This window comes from Juglans regia, chromosome 4 (genome assembly GCF_001411555.2).
Source record: "Juglans regia cultivar Chandler chromosome 4, Walnut 2.0, whole genome shotgun sequence".
In the NCBI taxonomy this organism is placed as follows: Eukaryota; Viridiplantae; Streptophyta; class Magnoliopsida; order Fagales; family Juglandaceae; genus Juglans; species Juglans regia.
This window is the reverse complement of record NC_049904.1, coordinates 24,629,622-24,643,993: the sequence shown is the minus strand read 5'-3', so window position 1 is coordinate 24,643,993 and position 14,372 is coordinate 24,629,622. Positions and strand designations below refer to the sequence as shown.

The following is a 14,372-nucleotide window of genomic DNA, read 5'->3' as shown; positions in this document are numbered from 1 at the left end:
ATTTAGCAATGATGCAAACTGGAGGCTCATCAAAAGAGAGTAACATATGATATATTTTTGTGTCTGATACATGGACATTATAATTGTGTATATGCATAGTGTTGATTATAATTGTTGTGACTAAAAACTATTTATCAGGAAATGATGTTGGTGGTGAATTCTTAATTTCACAACTCCATACATTATTTCCCACAAGTTTTGGTCATGGAAATAAACATTACCTGCGAAGTGGTTATTGTGGGAAAAAGGTGCAGCCCCATTACTGGCAGATGGGTATTCTTGGGAAAGTAGCAATTCCCACCAAAACATTCTTGTGGGTTAAATTATTACCCACAGACAGTTTTGGTGGCAAATAAAAGTATTACCCACGAGATTGGTAAAAATCTTGGTTTATTTTCTCCACAGATAGTTTCCTCATAAAAACTCAACTTTTACCATGAGTTGGTGTTTTGGTGGAAAAAAATATTTGTTATCACTATTTTAATGCCACAAACTTCCCACCAAAACATTTTGTGGGAAGAGACTATTACCCATGGAGGACCCGCTTTTTGCCACAACAATCCTTCTCGGGAAAAGCATGATTTTGATGTAGTGATACATATGTGTGGGTGTCACACACAGAGACAGAGACAAAGAGACTCCCAGATTTCTTTTAGCACCTAGAAGAGATAAGAACGGAGATAACTTATTTTGGAACTAGTGAATGCAATTGTTGATCAGAACACCACAACCCGAACCCCATATTTTTTTAACGAGTATTGAAATTTCTTTCGTCCCAAAAGACTAGATTTTCATCCCAAAAGTCGAAAAAAAAGCGCCCTAAGGTCCTCCCAATAAAACTGTCCTAAAAGGTATTTTGGGACGAAAATTATAAATTCGTCCCAAAAAATATCTTTCGGGAATGAATTTGGCTGGATCGTTCGATCACGGTTGAGCGGAAATTTTTTTTTCTGTGATGATTGAAATTCATCTCAAAAAGTCGTTTGAACAGCCAAAAAATGTTAGAACAATATGTCTGTTCGAACGGTACTTCATGGCCGGTCGATCGATACCAGTCCGTTCGACCAAATACACATGAAGAAATGTTTGAACAAACAAATTGATGATCGAGCGTAAATTAAGCCGTTTGAACGTGTTTGGGGCAGAAAGAGTGTGAATTGCCTGTTCGAACGTGTTCAAACATCGCGCAACTTTTTTCAGCGTTCAACTCTAACTTGTGAGGTTCGAACGGTTGTGTCTGATATATATATATGTTCGAACGTTTCATCATCGTTCGAACGATTAGTATTTTCATGAAGAATACTAATTTAAAACCAAATAGATATTTATATTTCAAAAATACATTACAAATTGTTCAATATAAATAAAACTAATCAATAAGTCAAAACTAAATAAATAAAATAGTAATAATACTAATAATGTTATCAGTACATAATTTTTCTATATGCAAAAGACGAAAATTAATTGCTTGGAGGCCTGAAGTTTCTCTTTGTTGATCTTGCATTTGGAGTTGCATCTCTCTTTATTGATATTCTTGTTGTTTTATGAGCATCTTCATGTCTGCTTATTTCGTCAATTGAGCATCTAACTCATGCTGTTTTGCAATCAATTCTTCGATCCTAGAATTCGTATTCTCTAACACAATGGCAGTAGTACTTGACGTTGATGAAGAGCTTGGAGGTTTTACACAGCTACCCAAACCCTTCAAATATCCTGAACGTTGACCTAGAACTTGTGTAAAAATTTCAACATCACTTATTGATGAATTCTGATCTGATGCAGTTTCAGCACAAAGGGCAACCATTTTATCATACACACAACATATAAAATTAATATTGACACAATAATTTAAATATGTTTAATTAAATCAAATTATAATACTTACATAATTCTCACGAGTATCGAGATAAGTCCACTCTCCATTACTTTTAGTATGTGATGTAGCATATAATTTTGGCTGATCATAATTGGTGTCTAACTCTTTCTACAGTAGACATTGTTAAGATATAAAGTCAATATTAAAAACAAACTATATATATATATATAAAAAAAAAAGAATACATTACCAATTTCATAGAGAGACGATGGAAAAATCTTGAACTTGCATGATGATGATTCTTCAATTTTGATTTATTTGTTTTGTTTATAGAACTTCGCTCCTGCATAGAAGTTATAAAAATTAGTAAGTGAAAATTAAAAATAGGACACATAAAGAATTCATTTAGGTTGTATTTGGATGTTGGAGTGAGTTGAGTTGAGTTGAGTTGAGATGATAAAATATTATTAGAATATTATTTTTTAATATTATTATTATTTTGAAATTTGAAAAAGTTGAATTGTTTATTATATTTTGTATTGGGATTTGAAAAAGTTGTAATGATGAGTTGAGATGAGTTGAGATTAGTTTAAAATCCAAACATTTACCTTATATGATGGATCCTCAAATATGTCGCAATGTTTTTTCCAATCTTCAAGTTGGACATCCTGAAAAGGATGCTGGCATGCATCTTTATTGTTCTCGTACTTCTTATAATGCTCATGACACCTCGCCTTATACTTGCAGAATGCATTACACATCAGCTCATCGACAGTCTTACACCCCTCTCTCCGACCAAAATTTAGTTCGAAAGCATAATTGAAAAAGTATATACACAAAGATATTATCATTTAGATTATTAAATAATATTGATATAAATTTATTATTTAAATATTATGTACCGAACAACGCTTCTTTATAAGCTCTTCCACATCTTACGGGACTTTATGCCATAAACTCGTAGCCAAATGTGCATAAGTTCGTGTAAGAGCACCCACATGCGATGCAAGCCAAACTGCTTGTTGTCCCTCGCCTTCGGTATGTTCGTCAGAAATACTAACTTTTATCTTACGCACTTTACAATATTTCTCCAACGTCACGCCTCTAGTAGTTCCTCATCCTTTACGTAATTGTACTGTTATATCTATAAAATAATATTTATATTTCTTATTATCAATTATCTTAATTGAAAAAATAAGTATTAGCTATTTACCTTATTCCGTAGAGTTAGTCTCTAATGGTGAGTCAGGCAGAGAGTTAGGAATAGGTGGAGATGGTATGCAAACTTCCTTCCTCTTTGGTGGCATAATTACAAGATACTGTATAATGTGAATACAAAACTGGTCAATCATCTGTATCATTTTCATCTTTATCAGTTTCATATGTAGATATTTCAAATGACTCAACACATTGATCAACTGTCGCCTCAACTATTTCAACCTCAATATTTTCCCTATGTAATATGATCATCTCATACTGGCTCAAATTCACAAACAAGTTAAAGGCAGATTGACTCTCTAGGTATGTTTATTGAGTAGAGGGATCATCTTCTTCATCATCTTGTCCTTTTGTCTCATGGATAACGTCATAAATATTTCTAGAAGAAAACTTTTGTACTACTTGCCATTGATTTTCTAATTGAGGATCGTCTAAATAGAAAACTTGAGATGCTTGGGAAGCCAAAATAAAAGGATTATTTACATACCACTTTTTTTTATCTCAGAAAATATTCGTGGTGGCATTTTCCCCTTTGAGGATTCCTTAAATTCCACAAATCACACTTAAATATATAAACCATAAGCTCTCCCACATATTTCATTCCAATTATATTTACAATAACTCCATAGAAATCAATGTCGTCTCCATCATGACTCACTTCAACAAGGACACCACTATTTTGTGTTTTTCTATAAAGTTCTCGATCAATTGTGTGATACCTACTTCCTCGAAAAATACATGCAGAATATAGAGTAGTGCGTCTCTAGGGTCCACGTGCCAGTGCATATAGTTCGTCTGATATATATTTTGGATTACTTGCATACATTTGTACAACCCACATATTAAATAAAGTATAAACATTCAACCGTTAACAATCCAATCTACTTTTTAAGTTAGTCCAAAATTGCATCTATATTAATATCATTACTTGTTGTTTGAACCATTTCAGGAACTCCTGTTCATGTCTCTGGTCTATATCATTTACTCTCAGTTCTTTGAGCATGTTAATATGATCACTGAAATTAAAAATTACCTATAATAAGTATATTTGTATAATTGTTTAATAAGTAAATTCAATGATTAATTAATAATTAATTTGAACTTACTTCAAATGGATTTCAATCTCAGGGCAATTGTTTAGCACGTACCACTGACCTTTCTCGAACTCCCTTCCACACAAATCATAACTACACTTAGCACCAAGTGGACGTACTTGTTGGAAGAATACATAAAATCTGTTTCGTTGTCTTGCTTGGTCAACATCAATGTTTCTTTTCAGCCGATCAAATCTTGTGTCAATGCCGTGGAGGTATTTGGAACATAATGTATGTCACTCATCATCAATATATGTTTCTGCAATTGATCCTTCTGGGCAGGCCTTGTTACCCATTGTGCGTTTTAACTTTCCAAGAAACCATTCAATGGGATACATCCATCTATACTGGACTGGTCCTGCAAGTCGAGTATCACATGGCAAATGAACAGCTAAGTGAATCATGATATCGAATAATAACAGTGGGTAAATACTCTCCAACTTACACAATATTATAGCAATTTCTCGTTCCATATGATCCAAAGCTTCTACATTCAATGTTCTAGCACATAAATCTTTAAAAAATGCACCCAACTCAATTAATGCAATCTACACATTTCTCTTCAAGAATCCACAGATACCAACAGGCAAGATACGTTGTAAAAATCCATGACAATCATGGCTTTTTAGTTCAGTAATTTTCCAGTTATTTGTTTGCACACACCTTGTTAGATTCGAGGCATACCCGTCCGGTAATTTAATCTTCTGCAACCATTCACAAAATGTAGCCCTTTCATTTCTTGACAATGTATACCACCCAACTGGCATGTAAACAGACAAACCACTTTGTTGCAAATGCATTTCAAGTCTGATTCCCAACCGCTTTAGATCTTTCCATGAGTTTATATTATCCTTCATTTTATCTTCAATTGACATCAATGTTTCTACCACGAACTCGCATATATTTTTCTCAATATGCATAGCATCGAGACTATACTGCAATTTTAACGTCGACCAGTAGGGAAGTTCAAAAAATATACTATTCTTTCTCCAATTCAACTCATTCACACTTCGTTTTCTCTTCCGTTATTTTTTACCAAAATCATTACTTCTGACATCCATAAACTATGCACTAACATCTTCGCCAGATAAGAATGGTGGAGAGTGCCCCCATTTAACAGTATCATCAAACATCCTACCATTTAACAGTGTCACCAGGTAAAAATTGACAATGACCCATGAAATATAGTTTCCTCTCATACATAAGCCATTCATATTGGGTATTTTGTTACAAGTTGGACATGCCAATTTCCCCCTAGTGCTCCAACCTGACAAGTTTCCATGAGCGAAAAAATTATTTATTGTCCATAGCACTGCAGCATACATCTTGAATGACTTGGTTGTTAATGAATCAAATGTTAAGACCTCATCCTCCCACAAATCTTTTAATTCTGCTATCAGTGGTTGTAAGTGTATGTCTATATCATTTTCCGGTGATTTAGGACCTGAAATGAGCAAAATCATCATGAAATATGGATCTTTCATACACTTTCACAGTGATAGATTGTACGACATAAGTACAACTAGCTAAGTACTATGACTGTACTCATGTTCCCAAACGGATTAAATCCATCTGTTGCTAACCCAAGTCGAACATTACAAGGTTCTTTAGCAAACCATGGGTGTTCCAAGTCAAATTCTTTCCAAACTTGAGAGTCTGTAGGATGTGACAAAATATTATCATTCTTGACTCTAGATGATGAGTGTCATGTCATGTCTACAGCCGTTGAATGAGACATAAATAACCATTATAATCTAGGCATCAATGGAAAGTGACGTATGACCTTCCGCGGCACATTCTGCTTCTCAGTTGTCCATCTTGATTCATAAAAAATGAGACACTCGTTCAACTGCTCATTCTCTCACCAAAATAACACAATCATTCTTACATGCATGTATTATATTATAATCAAACCCGAGTCCTTTTTTCAACTATCTTGCTTCGTAGAAGTTGCGGGGTAAAATATTGTCTGATGGAAGTGCCTCTTTAAATAACTTGAGCAATATATTAATAGCCTTAATAGATATTCGGCACATGAATTTTATATGAAGCAATCTAACTATAAATGACAACTTACTATGCACTCTACACCCTGGATATAACTCACGCTGTGAATCATTCCACAAGCGGGTAAAAGTGTTATGGCACAGATCATTTGAATTTGATGGGTCCGTATCACCTTTATCCATAAACATTCTCGCACCAATGTTGCCCAGTATTTGCTCCATATCCTCTTCGGGATCGTCACAAACAACCTCAGGATGTACATTTTCATCGATGTCTTCTTCTTTATCTTGAAATTCGAATGACGTTGGATACGGTTTTCTATGTAAGACCCAATCAATATAACCTTGGTCAATACCTTTGACAAACAGATGCTCTCTCACCAACTCTATTTTATGAGAATGCAAATTTTTGCAAAATTGGCATGGGCATTTAATACGATTGTCACAGCCAATTGTACAGGATGCGAACTCTAAAAATTTCTTAACACCTTCAACATTTACATTGTAATCATCATTCAACCGATCTTTAACTCGCATCCAACTCTTATCCATGTCTAATATCCTATTACAAACAGTCATGTGCATAACAAACAATCAATTATCTAACATATTGTGCAATTTCTTCCTTTCACCGAGTAGTTGGCCCGATCCTATTTGGGTTTGTAAGATCATAATCGTTAATCTACCAATTATTATCTATTATGTTCAACAAAATTTTGGCAGTATCTCCTCATAGTTCTCCAAATATGCTCGTTTGGTCGTGCACACCAACAAGTAATACATCGATGCACCATCACCGAAACTGTATATCTAAATAACATTAGGGGATGACGCTACCAAAATCATAATATTGGATACAACAGATAAAGTTGGATAGTTTGTGAGAATATAAAAAATATTAAGATCAAGCCCGACTCGAACTCAAATATAAAAAATAAACGAGCTGATATGAACTCGGACTACTCGCTCGAGATCGAGTTAAATATGATGTATAAATAAGATTATTTCTCTTAAATAAATTTTAACTATAATTTTATCAATAAATATTAGATTGTACTATACACTGCTTATATAACATATTTATTGCAAATAAATCAACGATTCAGAATCTGTGACTTTTTTGAAAGTATTGAGAAACCAATGCTGCTAATGACAACCTTTCACGTTCTCTTTTCCACATAGAATCTTTTCAACTTTAATCCAAAGGTTTATATTTATTCATTTGATTGAGAAGACTTTTTTTTTAATCATTTACTTCCTCTGAAAAGATTAACTATATAGAACATTCACAATAATCAATATAGTTACAAACTTACAAATTGCTAAATAATTCCAACTTCTAAAGCATGAAGATAAATTACAATTTCAAATGGTAGATCACTAATTATAGCATCAACTAAGAAAACAAACTAAAAAAAAAATGGTAGAAGAATATTCTTCAACTCTTATTCATGACTTCAGCCGAATCAGCCCCATTTCTGATGCACAACAGTCAGCAACACATGACATAGCATTGCTTAAACAACACCTTTTTGCAAATAAATCAATGATTCATCACTTGCCACAATATAGTTACAAATAGGTACATAATTCCAACTTCTAAGGTATAACAATAAATTACAATTTCAAATGGTTGAACACTATTTATAGCATCAACTAGGAAAAAAAACTAAATAAATGGTAGAAAAAAGTCCTCTAACTCTTATTCACTTGAGCCACTTTGATGCACAGCAACACATTACATAGCATTGTTTATTGACAACATTCTTATTGCAAATAAATCAATAATTTATCACTTGCCAAAATATAGTTAAAAACTAAAATAGATAAATAATTCCAACTTCTAAGGTATCACAGATTCACAATAATAACTTCTAAATCACATATTCAAATTTACAAACTGAAAAGTCCACCAACATTTATTCATTTCAGCCTCATTTCTTATGCACATATGACATAGGAGCCAACATTCTTATTAGAAATAAATCAATAGAAATATGTTGGCCCTTCACCTTTGAATATAGGAGCCAATTCTACATTTGACAGTTACATAAGTATGTAAAAGTTTGTCTTAGTTTAAAGAGAATAAAATATATATAAACACTAATAAATCTACTAATCTTAACTAAGAGTAAGCAACTTATTAATAAAATGATAAACACTAATAATAAACACTTAGTCTAAAAATGAATGAAACACAATAGATTGAATAATAACTTGTAGAACAATAAATAAAAGTAGTAAACAACCTAATAATAATAGCCAAGAATAACAAACATGAAACCACTATCAACATGTTAAACCATTTCTTTGAGCACCAAGTACAAAAATAAAACAATACAAAAAATTAGTTCATGTTATCCATATTTCTCCATTACGTACAAAAACAGTGGTTTGCAATATTCCATATACTTCTGCAATTTAAGTCAACTATACAAGTAATGAAATTACCTATATGTCAAAGCTGTCAAAAGAAATCCAAATTTCCAGCAACCTTGTCTAATTGGACAGCTCCGACGAGTCAACAAGTTTTTTCACAAAAATAATTACATCCCTACTTAAACAACATGTCCTATAAGCATACTTCCTTTTAATATTTTTAGTAGATCAATTCACCAAAAAAAAACAAACGACAAAAAACCAGCCAGAAGCTAATCCCCATCAACCTATGATACAAAACACACAAGATATCATTAGGAATATGATATAACAAAATAACAATTTAATAATAAATAGCATTATACCAAAAGGCAAAAATATACAACCTGCCAGCAATTCATGTCAAGGTAGTAAAATCTCCTTATAAGTTGGTCTTCTCTCTACAAAATGAAAGAGAAAAAATAGTTAGGACAAGTTCTTAATAAGTTAAAACAAGTTCTAGATGGCAATAAAAAAAACACTAAAGAAAATTATACTTACACTTGATTTTTTCAAACCATGAAGTACTCGAACCCAATCAGCTCTACATAACAACATTTCTGCTGTTTCAACAGACATTGATGCACAATAAGGATCAATCACTCTACCACCAGCACTAAATGTAGATTCTAAAGCCACTGTAGTAATTTGAATTGACAAAATATCACGTGACATCTTAGATAAAATGTGGTACTTTAGATCATTGACCTTTAACCACTCCAAGGCATCAAAATGTGAATCTGAATCCTCACTACAAATATATACACCTTCATTTAAGTAAACATCCAAATCAGATTTCATTGGTCGAATGGTATCAACACTTATAAGAAATGATTCAAATATAGACATGTCACTCATCACATTCTTCCCTACAGCATTGATCGAACTACCTCAAGAAGAACTTATATCTCAAGCATTTTCATGTCCATTTGACTCCACATTAGCTAAATTATAATTTTCAACATATTCATCATACAACTCATGTAAGATTCTCAAGATGGTTTCTATGTTTCTAGTAGCTTCAGGTTCTGAATAAATTATTGGAAAATAGAATTGAACAAGCATCATTTTGAACCTTGGATCTAAAATAGCAGCTACTGCCATAAGCAAGTTACATTCCCCCCAATATTTCTCAAACTTTATATTCATCTTCACAACCATTGCTCGTATGTAATCATTTTGGTCAAGAGACTTCTTGTTCAAAAAATATTTTATTCTCCATACCTCAGGAAGGAATAAGTTAGCAGTTGGATACTTGGTTCCTAAGATAATGTTTGTCACCTCATTAAAAACTACCAAAATCTGACACACATTTTCCACTTTTATCCAATCTTCAATGCTTGGAACATAATTAAAACCTTGATCTCTATCTCCATATCTTGGAAAGACTTCTTCAAACTCTAAGGCTACTGCTAGCATTAGGTAAATGCTATTCCATCGAGTAGGAACATCCAAAAAAAGTTTCTTTGTTGGTAATTGCAACTGTTTTGCAATGTCACTAAATTGCTTGATACGAGCTTCTGATGCAACCAAGTATTTTATCCCTTCTCAAACACAATCGACAATTTCACCAATCTCAATAAATCCATCTTTGACCAATAAATTTGTTATATGTGCGCAACAACGCACATGCAAAAGCTGCCCCCCAATAGATAACTTCTTTTTCAAAGTGAAGACATATTTGAGAACCATTAAAGCTACATTATTATACCTAGCATTATCCACTATTATTGTAGACACTTTGTTCTCAATACCCCAATCTGCAAAACACTTTTGAAGTGCATCAGCAATAATAACCTCACTGTGTGGGGGTGGGACATTACAAAAATTTAAGACTTTTTTGTAAATGCCAATCAGGATCAACAAAATGACAGGTAACGACCATATATGAGATCTTTTGACCTAAAGTCCACATGTCCGTTATTATGCTGACTTTATTCACACTTGTCAATATTTTTTTCAGTTTCTTTTTCTCAATTTCATAAGTGGATTCATAATCATTTCTTACTGTAGTACGACTTATCTTTTGCCAATAAGGAGTATTAGCTCTCATAAATTTATTAAACACAACATGTTCCATCATGGAAAATGGATACTCGTGATAAAGTATCATGTGAAAAGCAAGTTCTCTTACCTTTTTCATATCATACGAGAAATTTTTCACTGTGTTCACACATTCAGGACCCTTCATGTCAATAGTTAAAACCTTTTGCTTTTTAGAAGCAGCTATGTGTGGAAGACAACTAGTCAAGTGCCTATGGAAGTGAATTGTAGAACCTGATGAAGAAATAGACAATAGGTATTTGCAAAAGTTACATTCAGCTTTCTTTGCACCATTCTTAACCACTACTTTAAAATCATTCTAAACAGCAGAAGCTTTCTTCCTAGGCTTCCTCTGGTTTGCATATTTTTTGGGGTTCCTTAGGGGCACTTGGGTTTTCTTCTCCACCAATAATATCGTCAATTTCATGGTTCTCATAATTACTATCACACTCTATAAAGGTTGTGGCAGTATCATCTCCTTTTGTAGGTTCTATGTCTTCCATGAGTGGACATGCAAATGAGCATTCTATATTTGTAATATGTTCAGACATATCTAAAAAAATATTTTTAGACAAGTAGTGGTAATATTAGCCACAAAAGTGAAAACTGAATAACAAATAATATAGTAAAAATCAAAGAATAAAACCTTAAAAAAAAATGAATGACAAGTCAAAGGAATAACGCAAAAAGGTGTAAAACCAAAGGAATCACGCAAATATAAACCACTAATAGAAAACTAAAGACTGAAAACTGCTGCATTCAATCGATCTAGGAGCATTTTTAAAGAGAATGTAAGCCATTAACATAAAACAAGAACTATTTTTACATACTAAATTACATAATATAAAACAGCAGCAGAAAATCAACAACGAAAATAAACACAAAAAAAACAACACTACTACTAGCACAACAATACCAGTAGATCCACACCATAGAGGGAACAAAAAGAGAATCGAGAAGAATAAAAAAAATCTAAAGAGTTGCTCAGATCCACACCAAAGAGAACAAAAAGGGAATCAAGAAGAACCATACTACAACACACCGGGACAAAGAACAAATACGAGAAATAGAGAGAATAAAGCTAACGGAAAAAAAGAAAAAAAAAAAGCGAAGGAGATCAATAATCACAATACTCGCATGCCACAGCGTACTGAAATGAAGAAAATAAAAAGTCCCACTGAGATGAAAAAAATACAGAGCTTAGAGCGAACCTGAGATGAAGAAAAAACACAACGCACCACTGAGACGAGGACCCTCTTTCGAAATATTAGGATTTTGAACTTTGAGTTTTCAATCTCACGGTCTCTCTTCAGTCCTCTCACTCTACTCATGGGCCAAACAAAAACAATGCAAAGTCTCTGACTCTCGGTGTAACCCATCCCCTCAGTCTGAAAATGTCACACCAAGGGACTGTGTCCCACGTCTTGCTTCGTAAAAGAGTAAAAGACCCAAACTCAAATTCAAGTCCGTCCAAAATGAAAAAAGCTAAAACCAAGCATCCTGGGTCCCACATCTTACTTTTCCTTTTTTATTTTTTCGTGTGTCACGTTTCGTCTAAAGTTCAAACCGAAGAATCAAAAGATTGACTTAAAAAGTAATTTACATGATGGCATGGGTGATGAGATAAAGATAAAGTTGCAAAAAAAAATATGGATAAAGTTGTGTTCTGACTCTTGTCTATACTCGTTGGATGGATAGAGAATATATATATATATATATATGTATTTATATTAAAAACCCTATTGTTTGGCAAGTGTAGACAACTTGCCACGGGAGAGGGATTTATCAAAATAGTGTAAAATGAGGAGTATTTAAATTATTTTTTATTATATTGATAAGTAAAATTATTAAAATATCACATGTTTTAATTAAATGCAGAGTTTTTTTTTAGACATAATGATTTAATTAATTACCATCCAAAGAAATTATATATGATCTGTTAGTACCACTTATGATTGTTAGTTCATGTTTTAAGAATATTTTTCATGTTTTTGCAATTGGGCACACATGCAATGTGCCCTTTCTAGTGTGTGTGTATATATATGAATATTTAAAAAAAGGGCACCGAAACGAAGATTCTTAAAAATATATATATATTTAAGAGTATTAAACTATATATAGTATATTATACTATGATATTTATATAGTATACTATGAATCTATGATATATTTTAATATATATGAATATTACTAATACTAATTATACTATTACTAATCCACACCATTATGGCCTATTTTATATATAATATACTATTACTATATCTTATAATATAATTACTAATACTATAGTATCATACTATCAGTATATTAGTGATTTAATATATATATATATATATTAAATCTCTAATCTCTTATACTTGATATATATATAATTAATATATATAAATATTAGTAATACACTAATAGTATTAGTATGTAGTAATACTATTGGCATAGTACTATTTCTATATGTGAGCGATAATATAGTATTATCAATAATACTATAGTGGTATTAATACTATATATAGTTATAGTGATTACTATAACTATATTAGTATTAGTTATAGTGATTTAGTATAACTATATAATATATTAGTATAAGTTATAGAGATTTAGTATAGGTATAAGTTATAACTATAGTCTATATTAGTATTAGTATTAGTTATAGTGATTAGCATAACTATATATTAGTATTTGCTATAGTGATTTTAATTTAGTATAACTATATAATAATATTAGTATAATCACTATACTAATACTTTTATACTAATACTATTATACTAATACTATTATACTAATACTATTTGCTCAAATTTTAACTAAAAAATGAATGATCCTGTTGGGCGTATTGATAAATGAATACGGTCAATTGTGCCAAAATAAGTTGAATGTACTCTCTATTAATGGTGCTCTCGAGACACTAAGTTGAATGGTTTAAATATCTCATTTCAAACTTATCGCTCTTGTAATATATACTTTAAAAATATTTGTACATAGTTGTAACTTGGTTCTTGTAAATCATTGTATTATAGTTATAAATATTATGCAAATCATGTGTATAATATGTGTTGTAAACAGAAAAAAATTCTAAAAATATGGATAAATTTATGTCTGTTTATAATTAAAAATTTGAAACATAATAAAATTGGTCAACTGGGCAGCACTTACTAGCATTAGCCTATATGAAAAAGTAAAACCAGAAAAATAAAAAGGAATAATAAAATATTAAAGATGTGTTGTGCATGTAAATAAATATTACCCAATTAAATCACAAGTTAAAAAATTAAATATAAATCATGCTATCAACCAATTTAACTCACAACTCGAATTTATGCCTCTTAACCATTTATCCATTTAAAACTAATAATAATGTCATGAAATAATTGAAATATATTGGTTCTAGATATATAAAATATGCAATAATTCAGCCCAATCGCTTAATACATTATTATTGTAAAGTAACAAAATATGTTACTTATACATAATACTTATACAAAGTATAAAAAATAATACATATAACACATAAAATATATACAATAAAATAATATGTGTAAGGATATATGTGTGTGTGTGTGTGTAGAAATATTACGAGTATTGTGACGAGCCCATAATGAATCGAGTCGAGTTTATATGAATTTTATTCATGAGCCTACACCGAGTCGAGTCGAGATTACACGAGTTTAGCTCGTTTAATATTCGAACCAATATTAGTGATCGCGAACAACTCATTTATCAAATGAACTGAATCCAAATCGAGTTTATAGGAGTCGAGCACAAACTGTTCATGAGCAACTCTGT

General features: G+C 31.7%; 1 long non-coding RNA gene across 2 annotated transcripts; it reads right to left on the bottom strand.

Annotated features, from left to right (window-relative positions):
- Positions 1–7,555: 7,555 nt before the first annotated feature.
- On the bottom strand, positions 7,556–11,971 carry LOC108990235. 2 transcript variants are annotated; one of them, XR_004801352.1, is made up of 3 exons: positions 11,807–11,971; positions 9,054–9,115; positions 7,556–8,953 (listed from the first exon to the last, which is right to left on the bottom strand). It is a non-coding gene; the product is annotated as an uncharacterized LOC108990235 (long non-coding RNA). The 2 variants fall into 2 exon arrangements; XR_004801353.1 differs by having other exon boundaries at positions 9,054–9,112.
- Positions 11,972–14,372: the final 2,401 nt, after the last annotated feature.